Raw genomic sequence first — 23,364 nt, 5'->3', positions numbered from 1 at the left:
CCCCTCTTATCGGCGCGTGCCAGACAACTCCCATCGTAACCGTGCCTCTCGCTCCCCCACTTTTATCCTCCGAAGAGATAAGAGGATATGTCGCTAGAGACGAAGACAAAAGACTGCCGCGGCCCTTATCGCCGGCGGGACTTGAATATTGACGCGTTTGTTCCATTTCTGTCAAGAGCGTACGTGATTGCTCAAAACCTTGTTTAGCAAAAGGAAAAGAACTCTTGGCAGGTGTGCCAGCAGTGCTCATTTTCCGATCTTATTCAACCTGGATATTACGGAAAGGCAAAAAAAAATAATTATGCAATATATTTTCCTTTGTGTACTTTTTATCGCTTTCGGTATGCTACAGTGAATCTGATGGTGTGTACTTTTGTTTGTATGTTCATAATCAGAGCGCGTTAATAAATGAGATACTTGGATAAAATTATGGAATTAATTGTGGAAAACCTCGGCTTTTCGATGCGCGTTGAACTCTGGCTGAAACCGTGTGGTCGTGACCAATCCTGTTTTGTTATTATGGTTAGGCCGAGTCAACTGCGTCACGCTCATCTAACAGCGCCATACAATCCTGCGAGATGCCCTTACGCATGCCCAATTTCCTTAGAACAGTGGGCTAACGGCGAAGAAAAGTGCACTTATAAAGCGAACGTGCGCAAACTACGATAACAGTAACGTGTATGCGAGTCATCATAATTATTTTTTTTAATATTTGGGATATCCTCGAAACAATCGTCAATGCCAGTCTGGCCTAGTCATTGTCGAAAGTAGCGACGTCGAGGAAGTCACTGCTAAACAGCAATTCAGTTTCGCTACGAGCCTCAACTTATCGTCGACATGCGAATTCCTAAGCCTGTGGTCTCGGCAAAAGTGCCCTATTTCGTCGATAAAGTGCGTTATCGCCTGTAATTGTTAACTTCAAATTAATCTAAAACACAGCACCAAATCTACGCAAGTTGATCGATGATTGATTCGAAACTCCACGGATATCTCGAGCGAAAAGGTTTACTTATCGCGCAGAAAATTAAGGACAAGCATTTGTTCCTTTATAATTATAATTACAACCATGCGAGTTTACGGATTTCGAAGTACTTCGAGGTTTGTAGCAGCAACAGGAACGAACAGACGTGGACGTAGCTGCTGCAGAAAGACTCAGAGTGCTGGAAATGAGTGTCAAAGGGGTGTTTACCTGAGTATAAGGGTGTTTAAACCTCGAAGAATGAACCAACTAGCTCGGTTAAACACCCTCTTGACATTCAAAGTACTCTCTCATACATAACCCCCTTTGTTTCAGAAAAAAAAATCGGCACAAAATCTCACGATCCTATGGACGTTAATGCGATTAGCATTCAAGCAGTGTGGCGAGTCACCGTCTTGCCACCGCCGAAACTCGCGCTGTATGAGCCGTTTACTGCAGCCCGGACTCCTCTCTCGCGTTTTACTATGGGCAGGCTTCGCCATCTGGCGGCTCGCTCGTGAAGCTCCCCTGCTTTTGCATGGCCTCAGAGATTGCAGCAGTGGCACGCTGAGAATTAATCCCTGGCTGACCGCAGGCATTCGTGGGGCAGCGCTAAAGAAACCAGCACCGGATAAATTTAAAAGGTGGCGTAAACAGGATAGATAGATAGACACAAAGCGGCTGGAATTGGCTTAATGTGCTAACTGTATTAAAAACGTAAGCCCAGAAAATTCTCCGAGTCGAGTTTTCATTGATTTGTGACACCAAAGTTGTGTCTTTGAGCAATAAATAGTTTAGGGAACCTTGTCCAGATGGTGTCAAAGCCGATGACGTCACAGATATCTAGTGCGGATATTTCTTCGTATCGTCGCCACTCTATATTTAACACGCTTTCAAACACAACATACTTCCGATCACGCGTCTACACCGATTTCATGGCGCAACCGTGCCAGTCTAGCTTAATGTAACATTCCTTGTTGTGTCCAGACAATATTTATTTTAACAGGACGAAAGGCATATGTATTTGAGGCGAGTGGTTATCAAAATGTTTATTAAGGAAACACAAGAAACCGGTTAATGTGCACTATACTATAGCTTACAGTATACCTAATACATAGCTGCGAATACATTGTCAACTAACGAATGAAAAGGGGCTTAACATGACTATAAAGCCAATAGACTGTCGTGAGGACGAGCATTATACTAATCGAATAACGTTAAGTTACAACTAAGAATAATATGTATAATCTTATCGCGAGGTGATAACAATAACAAGGTAAACAACTGGGCCGAATTCCAATTACAGCATCTACCTATACAATGTTAGCGAGCATTTGCCTTCGGTATAACTTCGGAAAACAGAATATATTACGTCTGGGAACGGCTCCATCATTATGTTCCAGGATATCGTTGCGCACGGGCTTTTTCTTTCATCTTCTCCACGTGTGACCTCTATCAAGGGTATGAAAATGGAGGCATTCACAATCAGGGCTGACAAAAAAAAAAAGAAAAGGTTATTCACAGGCGAATGTTCTTGCCGCGGGCTGGGCGTTTTCTTTTAACAATGACCTGACGGTAACAATGCATCAGGCGGATAGGCAAAGTTCCAAGCTTGCCGGTGTAGCTGCGTTCTTTTGATGAGCTGTCTTTCGATGAAACAGCGCGTAGCGAATAGCGCTAACCGAAATGCTGACTGTGAAATTACAGAACGGGCTTGCGGGTATAATTGGATCGTAGCGTCAATGTGGCTCGTTTTCTGCCGTATTTTACCCGCCGTTCTGGCTTTGTTGCCATAGCGTTGTGCTGCTAAACACAAGGTTGTGAGTTCGATACCCAGCTGCTGGCGGCGGATGCATTTAGATGGGGGCGAAATGCACACAAAAAAAAAAGAAAAAAAAGGAAGAAAAAAAAAAAAACGCTCGTGCACATCCGTTTAGGTGGACGTTAATGGAACCCCAGGTGGTAAAAATGAATCCGTAGTTCTCCATTACGGCGTGCTTCATAATCATATCGTGGTTTTAGCGCGTACAACCAAATAACTTAATTAGTTCGTGCCACATTTTGCCGCCTCCACATGATCCCACAGCAACGTCGTTTCGTTCGCTATTTTAACGGTGTACTTTACATTATGATCTTTTTTTTCTTGCCCTTATTTCGGTGGTCCGTTGCAGATGCGTCGCAGGCTTAGTGTATATGTGTACAGTTGGCCACAACTGTTTACGGGACACGCGTTCCACAACAAGCGTTAATTTTTGCGTTGGGCTTCAAATTTAATGAATCAATGCGTAGGTTAGAGCTATATACTATAGGCTTAAAAATTATATTCGTGGTTATGCGCGAACTCAGCCTTTCGTTGAAAGTTTTGCGGCCGACTGCAGATCAATAATATGTAAGCTGTTTTTGCCTTTCATTTAATATTTCGAATAGACAATCGACAAATAAAAAAAAGAAAAAAAAGAAAAGCGCTTGTGACACATACCGTAATTCTTACTTACCAGCTGCATCCGGTGAAGAAGGAGCACATTTTAGGTACGCATCAAGAAGTCACAATATTGATACAACTCTGCAAGAAGTTCTCAATAACCGAAATTTCAGTTATATACACATGGAATCAATGATGGTTTGAACCATTCAAATGACGGAGTGTTACCCGCTCAGCAGGAATCCCGAGAGCGGCGCCAGTTCCGGTCAAACCGGATGTGCGCGCCTGTCAGTGGTGACGACTGGCCGACGGTGCGCAGTCCACCTTCAATTACGCTTCGGGCACGCGCTCCGCTGTTCGCGTTTCATTTGGCGCCGATGGTACGTACTGATACAGTTACGGCATGCCTAGTGGCCGAAGCTATCAGACAATTTTGATCACTGGGTCGGCGTAGAAGGCGTGACGGCGATGACGACATGACGAGAGTCAGATCCCGAAGCTAGAATGACGGCGAGGGAACGACTACGAAAGCTTGATGACCACGAGCACATACCTAAGTGGCCCAATCTGCTGGACAACGTGGGCCACTGTGTCGGCGTAAGGGGTTAGATAGTTCATCACCACCACCATCAGCTTATGCTTCCGTTGTGGGGGTCTTCCCCAACCCGTAGCGCGTAAAATCACAGCTACGTAGGGTTCGGGCGAATAAGGCACAAGCGAGTCAACTCAACAACGTTTATTGCTGTGGGCAATAAAACACACTTGCAGAGAGAAGTCCGCTCTGTATAATAAGTAATAAAATAGGCTTGCCTCGTCGCGTGTGGTAGTCACGCAAACGAGTTCACTCACGGGTTGCAGCGGGTATATCCATATGGGCAGGTAGGTGTAGCGAGGTCAGAGAGTCACGGGGGTCTCTCGGTCGCGGTCTTTTATACCTTTTTACCTTTTCTAGAGGGGAATGTCCTCCTCGCCCGTCGGATACTTTCCCTCTTCCCGCGCGGGCACGCGCATCGCGAGAGGCGAGCGAGAACCGGGAGAGGGCAAAGTGCATCTCTCCCCTGTCCGCCCGGATCCCGCTGCGCGCGCACGAGAAGACGTCCGCCCGGCTCACGCCGAGTGCGCTACGTGCGCAAGCGACGGCGAGCGCCCGCGGGAGAAGGTGGCGGCGTGTTCTCCCCACACCGTCCACTGCAGGACGAAGGCCTCTCCCTGTGATCTCCAGTTACCCCTGTCTTGCACTAGCCGATTCCAACTTGGGCCTGAAAACTTCCTAACTTCATCACACCACCTAATTTTCTGCCGTCCTCGACTGCGCTTCCCTTCTCTTGGCACCCTTTCTGTAACTGTAATGGTTCACCGGTTATCTACCCTACGCGTTACACGTCCTGCCCAGCTCCATTTCCTTCCTCTTAATGTCAACTAGAATATCCGCTATGCCGTTTGCTCTGTGATCCGCACAGCTCTCACCCTAGAGAGTTAGGTAGTCTCAAAAGGGCTGGAGCATAGAATGCTAATCGAATGAAAAAAATTAGATAAAAAAAGTTGCAAATCCCCCTCCTTCTCTCTCTTTTAAATCTCGTCGTTTCTCATTGAGCTCGCGGAATTTTCCCGACCCTCATTTATTGCGTTTTTTTCTTATCTCTTTCTCTTTTGTTAACGAACGTTTTCTTTATACTCTATTTTACTTCTTTATCATTCCCATTGCAGATATAATGGGCGGGGGTTAAGTGCGCATAAAAGAGTCGCCAAGTTTCCGATTACAGCTTCTCGAAACTGGGAACTTGGAGCGCGCGCTAGCGCGCGTTTCGGCAACGAGAAATAGAACACCGTGGCTCTCGGCGGTTCCCTGGAAACGGGAGACCTTCGGAGGTGAACATGGCAACGAGGGTAGCATCCAATCCTTCTCTCAAAAACCGCCGATGGCCTGTCTCAATATAGGTGCCGTATGTTGACGCGTACAGGCCGCAAGCCTATGCGCGTATTGAAGAACTAAAATTTAGCTGGAAGGAATATCGATTTACGGCACCGTATAAGTCAGTTTTAACGCTATAGCGTCAAAGGCCCCCTGTCGCACAAAATCCGACGTCGGTGTCGGCGTTGGAGTCGGCGCCGGCGTCCGCGGCCGAGAAACCATCACGAACCGCCCCAGCCACGCAGGCCCTCCTCGTGATGCATAGGCGCTGGTGAACTAATTGAGTTTCTCAAATTAAAATGCGCCAGAAAATTCGTAAAGTACGACTTAACCACAACCTACAGGCATGATAGCGTCGGATTGTAATTTGAGTATACGGGAAAACATAATTCTCTTACGCGGAAACTCAAACACAAACTCCATTTCGAGCATTTCTACCATTCATAGAGCGGCGTGCGCCGGCTGGTTCCGTGCAAAAAACCTCATCCAGATGGCGCTCGCCTCCTCGGCAGCCTGTGCAGTAACTCTACGGCAGCCGCGCGGGGAGGCGAAATTGGAGAAAAAAGAAAGCTGTAGTTGCCGGGAAGCCTGCCAAGCAGTCAGGGACCTTTGAATCCTATCGCGTTCCACGCTTAAATGCGAAGCTTAAGCGTCCTCCAATTTGTTTACGTGGGCGCGTAGATTTTGTGAGGGGCCCTTAAATGACGAAGGCCTTCTTATTGGAAGACCAGGCTTCGGCGTAAGGGATGCGCAAGGCCTTCGCACGAGATTGAGGGTGTGCCTTCGTAAGTTTTTATTCCGGAAACAAAGTTACCAGCTAGCGACCAGCATAATCTTTTCTAAAGATTTGCTTGACGGAATTCTGGTGACGGAGTCCTGGTATATATGTATAGTGTCTACAGGAAACGCAAGCGTAGTGGTTCGGGCAGCAGGGGATTTGTGTAGGCTACCTTGTGGCTTCGGATGGCTTTGTCACTTTCAGGATGGATCATTTTCAACAGAATATTACATTATAAACGCGCGCGGCAGCCATTCGCAGTGATTATACAGATCCGCAGACACCTACTGCTTTGCCTGTCATTGATATCTATTATTGGTTTAAAATTTAACTAATTTGAAGTTGAAGTTGAGGCGTAATAAATGACGTAACGAGAATTCCCGCAGCCAGAAGCACGAATATTAGACAAATCCGTGTGCATGTCCATTATTCCCAGAGATCGCAGAGCCGCACTCCTTGCTGTTAATTTTTGTGGGAACCTCTGTTGTGGCCAGCGCTTGACCTACTACCGTACGCTTTAGTCTCCATGAGATGACACGTGACGAGACGTAGGCAATGTAAATGCGCAACGGAAAGCGACGAAATTTTTACTTGCAGTTGCTTTTGAAATTTACAAAACCGATCACGAGGCGTTTATTGTAATGGTAATTTTTAACCGCGATACATGAACTGTGAGACTGGGGCATGTTTATACTGGTCAATTTAGGTTCAAAGTGTTGTAGGAACGAAGTAATTGAACACCGCTACACTATAATCCATTGTAACAAGGACTCGACGGATAAATGAATTGATGATCCTCTAAACTTTCTACTTTTTGTGTGTGCACTCTATTACAAAAAAAAAAAAAATCAGGAATGGCCCACCACATTATAGCACGCTACTGAAATGGGTTTCAAAAATACATTTTCAAGCAGAAAGGAGACGGACTCTGCATGTGCAGGCACTGCACTTCCCGGCGTTAATAAACCAGCTGTTTGACGTCACAGATTCTACGCCTAGCGGCGCGAGAGGGCGCTACGCGTCGCGCAGGATCTTGTCGGCTTGCTGGCTGGCTCGGCGGATTCGCTCCTCGCTGGAGGCGGCACTGGCGGTGAGCTCGTCAACCTGCTCGTTCTGAGCACTCAGCTGCTGGCCCATCTCCTGCAGTGGTGGACGAACACGACGATTAAAAAAAAATGCACTCTTACTTAAATACTATCGTTTTGATTACGTTATTGTTTTTTGAAACCTCGTAATATATCAGCACCGAAACTATGGCTGGCAGAATCGTTCTTACAGATTTTTGTGGAAGGGTGGACTATTAAGAGTGCTTTCGGGCCGAGACTGTAGAATGCGGTGCTATGCATGTGCTCGCGTTTACACGATGTAAAGACACTCATTGGCAGAACATTTGTGCAATTTTTAACAATTAACCTATGTCCGAAAAGGTACACTTGGGATCTTGGCGGGACCCTCAAGATAGGCAGGTTATACCAGATTTTTTTTGGCAAATGGCTGTGGGGAGAATGATTTGGCTTTGCGACATTGAAAACACCTTCATCGTTGATACGTTTGTTCAAACCACCATTTCCGTTAGCATCTACGCCACCTTTCTCTCGTTCTACTCCTATTGCCGTGCCCTACTGCTATGTAAGGCTAGTCATAATATCGATTCAGGCCAACAGCTCAGCTTCCTAAGATAATATAATATATATATATATATATATATATATTATTTATATAATATGGTAAGACACAGAGGCAGGGCTCTCTTCTCTCAAATCCAAACATGATTTTGATTCCATACCACCAGTGACCGTGTGGCACCATTCAGGAATATGAGCGTGGATGCGAGGATGGATGAATCAAAGGACTGAAGTGACCCTACGCGTTCAGGGGGCTAAATGGCTAAGGTGTTCCGGAGCTGAGGGAAGTGCGGCAGATTCGATTCCCAGCCACCACTGTGGCATTCCTATAGGGGCGGAATGGATAAAGGCTCGAGCATTGAGGTTTTCTCATTCAGTCAATCAAATCAACCAATCAATCAATCAATCAATCAATCAATCAATCAATCAATCAATCAATATGTCTTTCTTCGTGCGTCTGTCCGTCCGTCCGCCCATCAAAGTAAACCTTAGGATGGAGAGGTTGGCTAGTTGGTACATCATTCTGGTAATAAACTTGGAGCGCAGTAAAGACGAGACCAAGGAAGTGACTTCGAAAGAGAAGAAAGCCGCTTTCTTCGTCGCTTGTCTTTACTGCGCTCCAAGTTTTTTACGAGGAAGAAAACCTCGTTTAACGGTGAATATGTTCATTCCACTGAGTAATGTTGGTACCGCACCAAAATAGCGAAACTTATTGGGACCCGTCCCCTCATCCCATTACCAGCTACTCCTTCGGCCGGGAGCCTGTCAAGTGCATAAAGACACAGACGCTCTATGACAGCGACGGTCGTGCCTAGTCACTATAAGGCAACCGCGGAGTACCAATACGTCACTTACCTGAGAACTAACAAGTCGATTTCGCACTATTCCTCATTGGTCGACATATTATTCGACATTACCCTCCAAGGCTCTGCAAGTATGCTTCTGGTTTTGCGGTGGCGATCTGAAGCTATACTTTTGGATTGCCCAATTAACAACGGTCGAGCCTATTCTCGCCGCCTATTGTTGGGCATCAGGAGAAAAATGACCCAACTTTGAATGAGATCCCCCTCTACATCGCACCCAGAAAAGTCGCCTCTCGAGGTTCTTTACTGCAGATTTGACGAAGTTAGCTTTACCGAAAGCGCCTCAAACAATCTCAGACATCTCGGCGTTGTACGTGAGCTAAGGCACACCACCACCACAACGACCGCGCGACGCCTTTCCAGTCTGCCACACCGCGAGTCGACGCCTCTCTCTCTATCTCTCTCTGTCGTCTAGCGTTGCCTTCGCACTCGCCCACCACACTTCGAAACGAGTAAGGGTCTGCGGGGTGAGGGTGTTTGCCCTCTCCCTCATACCCCCTTCCCAACTGCCAGCCGGTCCGTCCGGTCGTTAGAAGGGGCGCACCTGCTGCTCACTCGTGGTTGAAAAACTAATTGCGTTTCAACCCACTAGAGGGCGGAACAGGAGGAGCAGACGTGGAGAGGAGGCAGCAGCGCCTTCCACATCGAGAAGAGAGGAGGTCTGGAAAGATCGTACGTTATCGTGCTCTCCCGTCGCGATCTCGCCGACAAACAACGATGTACTGTAGAGTGTGCACACCAACTCGACGAACGATGAAGACGTGCCGCTGTCTCTCTCCCCTCTTCCTATCTCACTCTCCCCCTTTCCACTCTTCTGCGAACACTCTTCTCTGTGCGCGCGCACTGTCTCTCTCTCTCTGCTGCTGGTTCACAGCGATGGCGAGGTTTTGCAGGCAGCCAGCTCTGGTGGCCTAATGAGTCGACCCCGCGCGCAGCGCTACCACCATCATCAGGCCTTGTCCGCCGGAGCTCAAGTCCTGCGGTTTCGCGAAGCTCGTTATCACATCGCTCGTCGCCTCCACAGCAGTGCGCGGAGTGAAATGGTCCCTCTCCTCATTCCCCCACCCTCTCCATTCGGTGCACCTCTACCCTTGCCCCTCCCTCGCACCCCCCATCCTTGTTGCCCCACCCTCGCACTCTCTCATCTTCTGGCGTGTAGCGTTCTGCTCACTCTCAACCCCCTTCCCCCGAGGCCTCACTTCTACGTCGTTCATTTGTTATTTCGTGCCCGCGGGACGTTGACGAACGCTCTGCCCCGGCGACCTGAGTGCGATGGCGGTAATGGCGAGTGCCACCTCGTACGCCCAACGCTTCCCTCGCATGCGCTGAACGACTGAATTTGTAAACAAGCGCGCGGCGGAATGACGAAAAATGGAGGGCCGAATTTCAGGACCTGCGTCGTTTCAGGACGTCCGTCTGCAAAATGCGTACTACTGAGTTCATCGGCGTGGTGACGCAGATTGTCCTGAACACGTTGTGCTAATTTCCTAGTATAGATTTGCTGTTCACTGCAAGGAAATAGAAGAAGAAGAAGAGAAAAGAACGTTGAAGCCAAATACACCGCGGCATACACCGCGGCAGCAGCAGGCTTTCAAAACAATGGACACCGCCATCTTCTCAATAGCTGCTTCTCGATTCTTATGCGCCGAACATTTCGCTACAGTTGTCACCACTGTGGCATCCGAAATACACGCGCAAACGCCGGTAATCTCAGAGTCCGGCGATAGGCACTAGGCGCGAGGTTTCGTGCGCAACGAAAAGTTGCACGACGGCTCCGGACGCTGGCGATGATAATGTCGTGCTCTATTACGCAAGGGCCTCGGTGGCGAGAGTTAAATACACAGTGGCGGTGGTGATGACACTTTTGTTCTTTATCGGCGTGTTGCGAGGGTGAAGCTGAGAACGAGAACGTGACGTCATCGACAACGGCGTAACCGAAAGGACTGTCGGACGGACGGACGGAAACAACAAACGCCGTTTAGAGATTCTCACCGCTGAAGCGTTAGAATAAACAAAAACAGCAACAAAAAAAAAAAAAAAGGAAGGCGTATAGCACTACCCAACTTCACATTCCACCCGCTTAATTTCTCGTTGTCCAGCCACATGTCCCACCAATCTCCGGTCCCCCCTCCACCTCCCGCAGTTTCCCACCCCTCCCCCTCTTTTCTGTCGTGTCCGTAGCACGCCTTCCCACCAAGTTGTCATCGCCGTTGTGATCTCGTCTCGTCCCTCCCCGCCCCCACGAAATGTCGGTCCCATCGCTCGCGTGGCTGTGACCAGTCTCATAACGAAGCTTGTCAGAGCAACCGGCGCTGACCTAAATTAATTAGCGAAGAGCTTTCTTCGTCCCCGTGGGTGGGCCCGGTCCTGCCGCGGCCGTGCGCTTAGCTGAAAGAAACTGCCGGCGCTCTGACCACACGCTCCAACAACGCCGCTTAGCACGCCATATATTTCGCGCCTGCACGGTGCTTTACGGCGCCAGGCCGTTAGCCCGCTTGCGGCCGGCTCGGAGCGTTCCGAGCGCGGCCACACGTGTTCTGTCCTGGGGTTTAGACACTGAGGATGAAAAAGTGTACAGTCATGACGATGGAGAAGTAAAGAAGCAACACGCGAGGTTAAAAAAAAAAAAAAAAATTGGCCGTAGTACGCAACAGTGTATGCCTCGGTGGCGTAGGCCGCGCAGGGGGGGGGGGGGGGGGGGGGGCGGCTTATAGTGAGCTGAACGTTATAGTGCAGGTAAAACTGCGACAAAGGAGACGGAGAGAGAGAGAGGACACTGTGAAATAAAGAAAGAACGAAAGAGAGATAGGAAGATAAAGAGAACGAAAGAGCGAGAAAAATTGGAAACGACGCAGCGAAAGTTTAATGAGACGAAACGCGGTGAGGTTGGCTGGAGGAACTGTCTCTATTGGCCTGCTACTCCGCACTGCGATAAATGCGGAAGGGATAGAGGGAGGAGAATAGAGGAGCGTGATATGCGGTGACGAAATAACGCAATGAGCTGAGCACCTGCTGTTCCGATGCCACAGCAGCGCGCAAGAAAACACACACGCTACGCAAAACCCCGGTTGTGCACAAACAACATATAAGTGCATTGCGAGAGCGCGTCAGTGTCGCTACTATATAGTTGAAACGAAACACTAAGGGAGGTGACTGTGAGGATGAAAAACGCGCTGCGCTTGACGTATCAGGCACGCTATATACAGGTCAGCTTACGCAGAACATTTGAACAACTGAAAGGTGGTGTCGGAGGGAATCGGTGTTTTCCGAACGGACGCTCGTGTGAGGAGCCCTTCCTTTTTTTTTTTGTTACCTTCATTTTATCTACTTGAAAATTACACGAAGACCTTATAGTTTGACGTCTTTCAAAACTGAAACGCTATCTGTTGACAAAGATATGTGCTGTGCGTACGCAAGAGCACGTCTATGGCATCTGCTCAGTTAGCTTCCGAGTGTTGTGATTACCACTCAGGTTCATTGAGCCACGTGTCACCTCGACGATTGGCCATCAGTCACGATGGTGGTTGATTGTATGTGCCTCATGATCCCTTCTGCCGATATACATACTATACTACGGTTTCCAATACTTTGTCCATAGAAATGTCTTTAGCCCCTATACAGCCATACATATTCAGATCAATTGCTATGGTGCTTTGTAACCTTTCTGCTCCGTTGCCAGAGTACCAAAACTTCATCATCATCACGTTAAGACGCACCAGTTTCGCAATCTAATTTTGGTGCACCGGCACGATACACTAAACCGGCCCCGTCGTAGTTCGGTGTGCTACGGCAGGCGCGTTCGTGATTCTGTGCGAAGTAGCCATCGCACGCATGACTTGCCCTGGACATGCATAATTATGCAAATGACTTGCCAGCAAGCGTATAGGCTGAGGCAGAAACTAGGCAAGGCAAAAACGCATTTACCTGCATTCGGTGTAACAAAATGGTCGTGCTCTGTAGAAGAGCTCGGCGCTCATTCCGGCGGCCGCCTTAAAGGGAACAAGAAAGCTCTTTGTCTCCGCGTGTTAATGAGCTAATTAGCGAAGTCGGTTCCGCGGTCAGCAAAAGACAGAAACGGAATGGAAAGTGCGAACGTCCATGTCGACTGGACGGAGTGCACAAAGCCCATTGGAAAGCTTTATAAGGCCAGTGACATCTTGCCCTCGGGAAGACCGACATTGAACTCCGCCATTCTTTTTGTCCTTGTCCTCGTTCTACTTGTCCTTGTACTTCTGGTTCTTGTTGTTCTTGGTCTGTTTCTTGTTGTTCTTCTTGGCTCTTGTTCTTTTTCTTATTGTTCTTGTTCATGGTCTTCTTGCTCTTGATTTGCAATTAGCTGACCGTGACGGCGAACTTACGTTCAAGGCTATAAAAAGCAAGCTGGCCAACAGTCTATAGACAGTCTACAGACCGCAAACATTACGTTTTGTTATGTGCGGACCTCGGGTTCTGCTCTTTTGTTTTCGTCATCTTGTTCACGACGCTTGTCTTTAGGCAATATACAGACTCATAATGTCTACACGGTTTTGTCAAGAGACAAAGATATAGTTGTAGCCAAAAGGCCAAGGCTCTAAGATTCCAGAGTGACCAAAGAAGTTTCTATGATTACCGTAGACTGGTTGAATTAACTCTTAGGAGAAATGAGTTCGGAGCTCGGCTCTAGTGCTTCCTTTGTCATCGATGACAGCGTGCGAAACGTTAAACCGTCTCACATCAAAGTTACACCTTAAACTGTTAACCGCTTCGTTTAGTGTTGTAAGCTTCCCTCCGCCGACAAACCACCAGGCCGTTATAAACTAAATTAAGAAAGGAGCTCTACCACTCTCGTAATTCCTCCTTCGATTCGTCGACTTTACGCCGGAACCACCAAGAGCAGTGCGCAAAACAAGCGATTCTTATCTTCCTTTAAGTCCCTGCTGGGAATCGTTTAGACGCGCCGAACCGCGTGTACTCGAAGACGTGCACTACGGGCCACGTACGCTAGCACTGGTTGTGTCGAGGACGGCTACAGCAAGGAACCCGGTTACTGTAAACCAGAGTTGGATATCCAGCAGAATGACCGCTTTAAGCGAAGCTTTGTGTTTAAGTGGATTGCAGTGCGTAGAAGAGATCTGTTAGCAAGTGACAGAACAGGCGCCAAATACTGAAACGGTACCACCATCAGCCAATTAGTCAATGGAACTTTTCAAGAACAAAACAAAATGTATATAAACATTATTTGGACTGATAGCCTAAAGTGGCTAGTGGACGGTCCAATACAATTAATATACAACAAAATATGCCCAGAGCCGCAGGTGATTCGATGAAGTGCTATGATACGATATTTTTAGGCTATAGTGCGCTGGTTCAAATCTTGCGAGAAAGTGGTGCTCGGAGATGTCTGTGAGGTACACTCGGTTCTGCGGTGACCTAAACTAGACCGTGGATGACTGTAGTCATGATTACTGAAATTCCAGACCACCACGAATAGTCGAGAATCTGTGTCTGTGCCTATATGCCAGAAGCTCGTATATCGATCTCAGCAGTTGCGCGTATATATAGAGGTTGGGTGGTGTCGCATTTCGGTCGCGCAATGGCGTCGGCGAGATGCTGGTCGATCGAGTGTTGAAATTTGCGCCTTGCGTGCTGGTTCGTCATTATAAAAACTTCTTGATGTGTGTGTTGTTTTTCCACTGCGTCCATGTACAAGTTGTGCTGGACAATAAGAGAGGCACAGGATGTTCACTGTAAAGCAGGAAATGCACACGAATCGCGGTCTAAGCGCCTCTGTTTCATATCGCTTAATAACCGCGGCGTAGTAACAACGGGATTACGTTGCACGTGGTCCTGACATGAGGAATAACGTTTGAGGAGCGATCACAGCTTGTGCGTGTAGCCCTGTCAAGTGCGTGACCTCAGAGATCGCACCGGCGCAGCGGTGAGGTTTCGGAGGCCTCGTCGAGCGTATACAGTTATCTACAGAAGAATAAAAAAAAGAGTGCTAGAGGGATTTATCGCGCTGGGGTCATTCAGCCACCGTGAGAACAATGGATAGTGCATAGATTTGTCTAATCTTCGTGACTCTGGCTTCAGGCGTCCGTGTGGCGTTATTAATTGAACGCTTTGTCTTTCTAAATTCCGAAGAAATAAAGCTCTTTAGCACGCATAAAAGCAATAAGCTTCTGCACCCATGCACAGTCTTTGCGAATTGTTGCATCTATAGAGCGCTGTATTGTTTTATTGAAAATCAATTTGCCACGCTACGAAGCCGTTTGAAGCCAGAAGGTTGAAGTTCGCGCCAAATTCGTATAATACCCACCATTCTCGTGCTGGCGGAACCGCCACATGCTTGGAGCTCCCGCTCACACTTATATCCGAACTCCCTCTAGTAAATTTTGAAGCTAACTCTACGGTCCTCATGTCGTACAGTACAGTGGGGAATCTCGTTGATACGATTCTGCATAATATACGTACACCGTAAATATGGCTTGCGTCGTCGCCTATTAACCGCTCCGTCCGCAGCGTCCCTTACATTATCAGAATTTTTTTCGCATTACGCGGTGTTACTGTATTTGGATTCCACCCCCGTTGCTGCACGTATCAACAACTCCCGGCCCCAAGACGGCTATACACTGTTTACCGCGACGAGCTGCTGTGTAGCGGCTCGGCTGACAGGTCAATTCCCGACGCCCTTGAGGGAAAAAGGGAAGCGATTCGGCTGCGTTAGACGGGGGGGGGGGGGGGAGGGGAAGTTTGGGGAAAACACGTGCCTGCGCGATGCCCTTGAGACCGGTGAGAGCGGCGCCGAGTTCGTCGGCTTCACTCGGACGTTGGTGCCGCGGCTCGCTGGCCGAGTCGACGCCGCGGTGTTCGCCCGACGCCGCAGCCACGCGCTCCTCCGTTTGGCTCGGGCCCGAGCTCCCGTCGGCGGTGGTGCTGAAACGCGCAGTCGCAGTGGTCTCGGCTGCCGCTTCCTCGCTCGTTGTTGACTTGGCGCGGGGCTTGCGCGCTTCCGAATGTTGTTGGTTCCGCGGCGACTGCGACGTGTCGTCTTTCTTGTCTTTCTTCTTTTTCCACCGGCAGCGCCAGGGACAGAGGCCGAACAGAGGTCTTCGCATCTGGGAGAGAAAGAGTGATCGATCGATCGAGTGATTTGTTGATTGCTTCGCTGACTGACGGGGCGATTGGTTGATGGAACGATTGCTTGATTGCGTGATTGAGCGACTGGCTGATTGATTGACTGGTTGTTCCAGTGGGTGATTGACTGACTGAATTATTGGTTGACTGATTGCGTGAATGAGCCACTGACTGGCTGATTGATTGACTGGTTGTTCCAGTGGATGGTTGACTGTCTGAATTATTGGTTGACTGATTGCGTGAATGAGTGACTGACTGGCTGATTGATCGATTGAACAAGTGATCGACGGCCTGATTGAAGTAATAATTGATAGATTGCGTCAGTGAGTGACTGACTGATCTATTCACGCACTGACTTGCTAGCGAAATTATTAATAGATTGAATGCGTGAGTGACTGACTGATTGATTGATTGAAGGGCTGACTGGCCGACAGACTGAATTAATAATTGGTAGACTGCCTGAGTGAGCTACTGAGGGACTTATTGACTGATTGGCCTACTGCTTAAATGAGTAGTTGATTGATTCCGGGAATGAACAAACTGACTGACTGGCTCATTGACCTAATGATTGGTTGATTGAAGGCTCGAGCGAGTGTCCGATTGTTAGATGACTGGCCAGCAAACTCGTGCTAAGCAGCTGAATGACTTGCTGAGTCATGGATGGCAGATGTGAATAGTCAGAGAGTCAAACTTCTGTATTGTCCGCAACATTATCTTTTAGCCGGCTTCACGGAGAGATTCATGAGCATAGCCACACTGCAATTACATTAAATTTTAGCGAGAAGCTAGGAGTAAGTCAGCTTAGAAAAATCAATTTACATGTGTGTGGTGGAACATTCTTTATTTTTAACACTGAGATGTCGTGGTGAAACATTTTTCATTGTTTTTCTTTTTGATCCTCTCGGCCAAATGATCGCGCCGTGTCGCCAATGTAACCGCGTGGATTTCAGTGTCGTTTCACGTAGCCCGGCTGTTTGTGTCTAGGGAAAGAAAAAAAGAAAAGAACCCTTAGCGTGGTCAAGATTTTTTTGTACACGTGAAAAGGTTTTAACGCAACAGTTTAGTCCCGTGTAGGCCCTAATAAAATCCGTGACTTCCCAGAGATCTGCTGCAGTAGCTCCAAGGAGGCCTTGCCGGTCGCGTCATTTTAGAATTCTAAAACTGTTCTTTCGGCCAAGATTTCGCTTCACATTACTACTTTGCGTTCAGTTGTAGGCAAACACCAACTATTCCAATAACAGGTACCCCTGAGCGAGCGCGCATGTTACTATGTTTTTTATCACTCTTAACCTTGCAACCTTCATTGAAGGTGCACATTTTCGACATTTCTTGTGCACTTATAAAATAAAGGCAACCTTGTTACTGTTACACAGTAGAACTTTTAGTGAAGGTGCAGTGTAGTTCTTCGAGGTTACAACATGACGTATCTAACAGGAGTTGCTCGCTGCTCTTTTGCCATGTCTCCTCGGCAGTGTTCCGCTTAATAAAGCACAATATCTTTTTTTCCCTTTTTTTGTGTGGTTTTTATTCGTTGTGTCATAGGAAATTATGCAGTGCAATCACACAGTCCTTATTCTCGTAATCCACAAGCAACGCGCTCTAGCGTAAATGCTTCGCCATAGCCACGTTAGAAACGACAATGCGCACACTTACAACGTTAGCGTCACAGGCGCGAAAATGTCACAGTTAACGACCACGCCCCTTGCACGCAAAATGTAACGTTCATCGCCTTTTTCTTTTTTTTCCCCTTCCTTCTCAGAGCGAAGTAATGGCAAGAACGCGCTAATTCTAATTACATCCCCCTTGTTTACTTCGCCACTGCGAAGCATAATGCATTAAGCATTCCCAGAGAACTCACGCAGGTATATGAACAGGGATTGAAGCCAGCGTCAAAGGCGGCGACCCGCTATGTACCGTGATTGTTGCATTCGCGGCTGCATTAGGTGCCTGTCGGAGTCGGCACTTTAAACGCCAGAGGACGTTGCACTTACATATATAAGAAGAAAAAACAGGCAGAACAACGAGGCGAATGAAAAGAAAACCCAGCATATTGCGACGAAGAGTCATGCTCCCGCAAATTGCTTCATGTGTCCTCGTTGTGTTTCCGTTTCTTTCGTTCGTTTTCTTTCTTTTCTTGTTCCGCACTCAATTTATGCGCTTATGCGAGGGACACACCAAAGAAGACTGCGAACTCGCTGCTTTGGTGGCGAGTGTTCGCGCAAATGTTTCGGGAACCCCCTCGGGGTTGAGACCCATCGTCCCACCGCTCTTCACTGTGGCCGACGCTTTTTTGTTGGCGCGCGCAAAGCACTTACGACTCTCATTTTTCTTCGTCAGCGTGATAGGCAGTATACATATCACTATGTAGTGGATGGGGTGGTCGCGAGCCAAGTGCGCAGGCATATCGCGGGGGCGAGGATATGCTCCTTTGAGGAGACGATGGCCCAGGCAAGGAGATAACGGCGACGTTGACGGGATAGAAAGGGGTGAAAGAGTGTCAAGGTTCGTACTGAGGTGGCGGCAAAACGTTGCTACAATAAGAATTAAGGATACAGATAGCTTGAGTAAGACTTGTTGGTTTAAGGGCGAAACACCTTAGGGCCGAGCCTTGTCCCTCGTCGTCGTCCGTGGATCTGGTTTGCATGGAGTCCGCTAGGGGCGCTGCGGTGCACAAGCGCTATATAAGCGTTGTATATACTGTACAGATGTATAGCATATATATATATATATATATATATATATATATATATATACGGGGGATTCATGGTTACCCGCATGATGCCCCGGTGCTTCGCCCACTCATCAGTCATTCACTTCGTGTATATGCGGTGTTTTTTTATAGTTGGTACAGGTTCATCTTGGTAAAGACGACATATAAGACTAGACAACAGGACAGGACGGGAAAACGTTGTTAATGGCACCCGGCCTGTATAGTCTAGTCTAATGTGCCGTGTTTTCTTGTGCCATTTTTAACCAGACCTAGATATATCCGACGTGCTACAGGTCGGAACGTGCGGAAAGTAATTTTCCTTCAAAAGCTGTCTTGTTGCAGTGAGGACAAACGTTTCCTGTCATCACAATGGGACTTGTAGTAAGGTCAGCAGAGGGGATCAGGCTTTTAACATACATTGAAGTCGCCACGGTGGAGTTTGTTGTGACGACAGAAAGCATATTGTGACAATGAAAAGTCTACACCGATTTCTGTTTAGTGTGACGGCTGTAATACCCACGCTTCGAACTTTTTTTTTAAATATAAAACCCTCATTTCTCCCTTTGCGTACTTACGACCAGAGGCCTATCCTAATACCAGTGTACGACATGTGTCACCACAAGGGCTTCAATGCGGTTTGTAACGCTGCCTGATTCCAGAGGCAGTGAGACGTCAAGTTACAGTTACGGTAAGCGGTAAGCGTCACTCACGGTAAGCGTCACTCGACGCTTACCGTTAACAAATCGAGAGCCAGCCAATAAGTGTGTGCGTAAGCACATCTCAGAAGGTCTACCGGGAAGCTATACCATTTAGTCAAAGTCAAGCTAGGCCAAGCAAGTATGGTTCGCCGGATTCGCCCGTATATCGCCTCCGCTCGACGCTAAGCTTATCTTATCGACCGTGTGGACAGCCCGAACTGTGAACGCCACCAAGTGATTCAGACTCTGCAACACGGGTTTTGCGGCTGCGCTCACTAAGTGCCACAGCGCAAGACGCTGGCTTCTACGCTGGCACGCATTGGAAGTCAACAATTCTCGGAAAACAATACTTTGGCAGCAATGTGTGATCACTCAGCAGCAAAAAAAAAAAAAAAAAAAAAAAAAAAAAAAAAAAAGCTGCAAAATGCTTTTGTGGACAACTTGCAAAGCGTGGGACAAGACTCCGAGTAACAGAACCAAATCTCGAAGGCTATGCTTCTGCAGACTCCATGCGCCGGAAGTGGTTTCGGAGGCGGACGCACGTCATGGCAGCCATGTTTTAGACATCCCCTTATTGTATGTATCTTGTTCTTGTCACCTATCATCTTCCGTCAGTGTTTTATTTTGTCCCCTTTCCCCCTTCCCTGTGCATAATAGCATAACGGAGCAAGCTAGTTCAAACCGACATCTGTGCTTTTGCAGCGGTAAATTTTCATCCTCTATATACCAATTAACTTTCACAACCTACCCTCCGAAAGTTACTGCTCGATTTTCCTCTTACCTGGGAGAGGTTACCCTCGGCGCTGTCCAGATCGGCCGAAATGTTGTCCAGCGCCCGGCTCACGTTGTCCAGCTGCTCGCCCTGGGACTCGAGCACGGCCACCGTGCGAAGTCCGATGCCCTGAGCCTCTTGGCAAGCTCGCAGAAGGTTGCGCGTGGCCGCGATCGAAGGATCGTCACGGATACGGTACTGCGGCTTCTGCTCTTGCAGGGAGACGTCGTCTGGTTCGTCGAGCAGACGACGAAGCTCCCTGACGAAACGCTGTTCGTCTGTCTCCGCGTCCGCCATTGTGATGGTGGTGGTCTCCTCCAAAGATGGCAGAAACCCACTGCTGGAGTGTATAGGCCGAGGCGTGGGTGATAGTAAGAAAACAATGGTAAAGCAAAAGGCGAACTGAACTAATAAGTGGTATAATGAAATTTGTAAAAACAACAAAAAAAAACACACACAAAAACTAGGCAGCTACTTGTAAGGCAGACAACCGATCGTGTTCCACTTTTGTATTGCTACATTACAGATTGGATTCGAACGGAAGAGAATCTCAAACAGGGGTAAACTACAATTACCTGCGCTTCCCTTACAGAGGTTTTTAATTATTGGTTATTACAGGGGTTATTACCCCCTGCCTTGCCAGGCGCCCGATGCTGCATACGTTCGTGTTTCTGCGTTCAAACGGTGAAACGTTTGCCTTGCAGTAAGCGATCAAAGGCATCATCGCGAATCGGAATCGTGCTTAATCCGCTCGCTAGGCTATGTGTTCTAGCACAGCTGTCAGCTGTGCAAAGTTTTATTTAGCGCAAGGTGCCTATAAGCACCTTGCACGGGCCAGAGGGCGCTACGATGCTCTCATTTATCACCCCAGTGTCGCCGTCGCCGGCCGCTAGGGATTTCGAAGAAAATGAGTCGACATTAAAAGTGACAAGTACACTTATGCTTTGTCGATTGTCCTGATGTTACGCACTGAGCTTTGCCGTGCTGAAGCTCGGGATAGTTCGCGCTTCTAATATTGATTACCAGCATATCAAGTCATGCGGAGCATGCGCACTTGCACATCTTCCAGATCTCTGACACTTTTGCCTGGTGATAAGCGATCGGCGATGTCACAGGTGAACGAAAATCGCCTTTTTTCCAATTTCTGCTTCTTCCGCTCGCTAGGCTGCGTGATCTGGCGTTGCTGTTAGCTTTGGAAGGCTCCGGCGCAAGTTGCCTATTGCCACTCTCTCGAATGTGTGGAGTGTTCGCCATGCAAATGCCATCCATGCCTAACCATCCACTGCAGCCGTGGCTCAACAACCCCGCAAAGGGTGGTGTTTCCGCATTGACAGTCACAGCACGTTTCAATTTAGAGATTGCCTTGCAGGAAGTGAATCGTCTTGAAGATGTTCTCTCTTGGCTTTTTTGTTCATATGCTAAGGGCGATTAATTAACCTGATTGCGAACGCGCTGCCCTGCATTTTTTTTTTGCGTGCTATCGAGCGGATCTAGTTCCACTTTTGCATTGCTACATTACCAGTTTCTTACTCAGGGTGCAGTTCTAAATTGCTCTCAGTCCAGCTTGTTGCGATATTTATTCTCTGTTGTCGTGCTTTTCTTGGGCTTTCTCTAAGTAGTTATTTTTCTTCTGGTTTTTCCTCGTTTGTACTTTGTTTCTTACTTGGGCAATTTTTTTTTTTGCTATGGGCTTTATTGTGTTCCTGTGTACTTTGCTCACACTGTTTCCTTTCTAATGGGTTTAGTTGATTTCCGAGTAGTTAGTTAGTTTGTTAATGGGCCGTCTCTGCCCTAGCTACCCTGAAAACTTCGTGGTCTTTTCGTTCAGCCGAAACTACACTTGTGCTTTGCAGTGTTCCCTTCCACTTAAATACCGTATTTACTCGAAGATAGGTTGAACACGAACACAGGTGAACCTCTATAAGTCCGACCGGATGAGAAATAATAAAAAAAAGTCTAATATAGGTCGACCGATACCCTTTTTTTTTTTTTTTTTGAACGAGAGACTTTGAACATGACGCTTTTTTACTTACCGTATGCTCGGCAACTAAATCTTGCTAGTAGATGTGACAAACTGCACCCACGTTGTAACTACCGGATAAGTCGTTTTCGTCAGATGTTTAGCACGCAACCTAGGCACCATAAACAATGTCGACCTCGATGTGGAGTGCGTTGGATGTTCAACGTTTCTTAAAACCAGCCTGAATGGTATCCAGACTGGGTTTACGGCTTTACGGACGAACTCCATTGGCTTCGTTCATTTGTTAGCTTCATTCTCGAGATTCTTTGGTCACGAATATAGGTCGATAGCTCATTTTTGAGTATCATTCTCGAAAAAGAAGGTCGACCTATATTGGAATAAATAATGCCGTAGTGACTTCTTTCTGCGGCCGTTGTCTTGTCTTCGGAGTGTTTAGTATTAGTTTATTTGCTTATCGCCCTACTTCATTCTTAGTTGGCTTTAGAACTTTCTGGTCTTTCCGATTAACCAAGATTGCTACATTGACTTAATTTTCGTAAACGCTTAGTTTCCTGCTGCCGCAAACTCCTTCAGTATAGTATGCTGGGCGCGGCACAAATTACAGTGCCGTACAAGTAAACTTACAATTAACATGCAACTCAGTCACGCATTGAAAATGGAGGGGATATAATGGCGTGTTTGGAAATCATATGCGTTTCAATAAAGGCTGCGTTCGTGGCGTTCGAACACTGGCGTACATTACTGAGATTAGCTAGTTTGCAGCGTAAAAAAAGACATCGAGAACAAGAAAAAAGCTGACTGTGTTTTTCTCGTAGCTGAAAATTCGCTCCTGTCGAAGCGACGCAAGTGTTTCTGAACGAATCTCACTTTTCGTCTTGCTGTTTTACCATCGTCTGCCCCCCCCCCCCCCACCCTCCACTACTTGTAGAGTATTGGCTCGACTTCAACTAATTGCGAAATCTGCGCTAAACCCGGCTTAGAAAGATCGCAGACCGGGACGAATCGCGTCGAGTCCTCTCGAAGGAAGGAACGTAAAGTCGATAACCAAAGAAACGAACGAAAACTGTAGTGATCTTCAATATCACCATCAGCGCCTCTTAAAGCCCATCACTTTCATCGTCTTCGTGAGCTTTTATGATCGCCGTCGTACAGATCTCGGAAAGCATTAAGTCTCGAGATCGATGCTGCATCGTAGGTGGAGACGAGAAAGTAAAAGAGAGAGAGAGAGAAAAAAAAAGAGAGATGAACGTAAGAAGTAAAAGTTCTCCGACAGCTATTGAAGCCTGACTTGGCGCAGTACCGTACAGTGCCATCGCAGCTGAAGAAATTTCGCGCGCAATTAAGGTAAAAAAACAAAAAACAAAAACACACTGAAGACACGGTGTAGCCCTCCGCCTCAATATGTGGCTCTGCTTTTGTTTCTTTTTTTTTGTTCCAAGCTTCTCGATTTGCATTATTTGTACCCTGATCTTACTAATCTTGGATGGGCCTAACCCATTGAAGTAGCATACTGTGCTTTCATAGCTTAT

At 47.6% G+C, this 23,364-nt stretch overlaps 1 protein-coding gene across 1 annotated transcript in view; it reads left to right on the top strand.

The window, feature by feature from the left end:
- The window catches only part of LOC119454118 (BAI1-associated protein 3-like), a 375,555-nt gene that overhangs the window by 98,766 nt on the left and 253,425 nt on the right, over positions 1-23,364 (top strand). The gene's annotated exons all lie outside the window — the stretch shown is intronic.

The sequence above is a fragment of the Dermacentor silvarum genome, chromosome 5 (assembly GCF_013339745.2).
Source record: "Dermacentor silvarum isolate Dsil-2018 chromosome 5, BIME_Dsil_1.4, whole genome shotgun sequence".
Lineage (NCBI taxonomy): Eukaryota > Metazoa > Arthropoda > Arachnida > Ixodida > Ixodidae > Dermacentor > Dermacentor silvarum.
The sequence above is the reverse complement of the archived record's forward strand: the minus strand, read 5'-3'. Positions and strand labels throughout refer to the sequence as shown.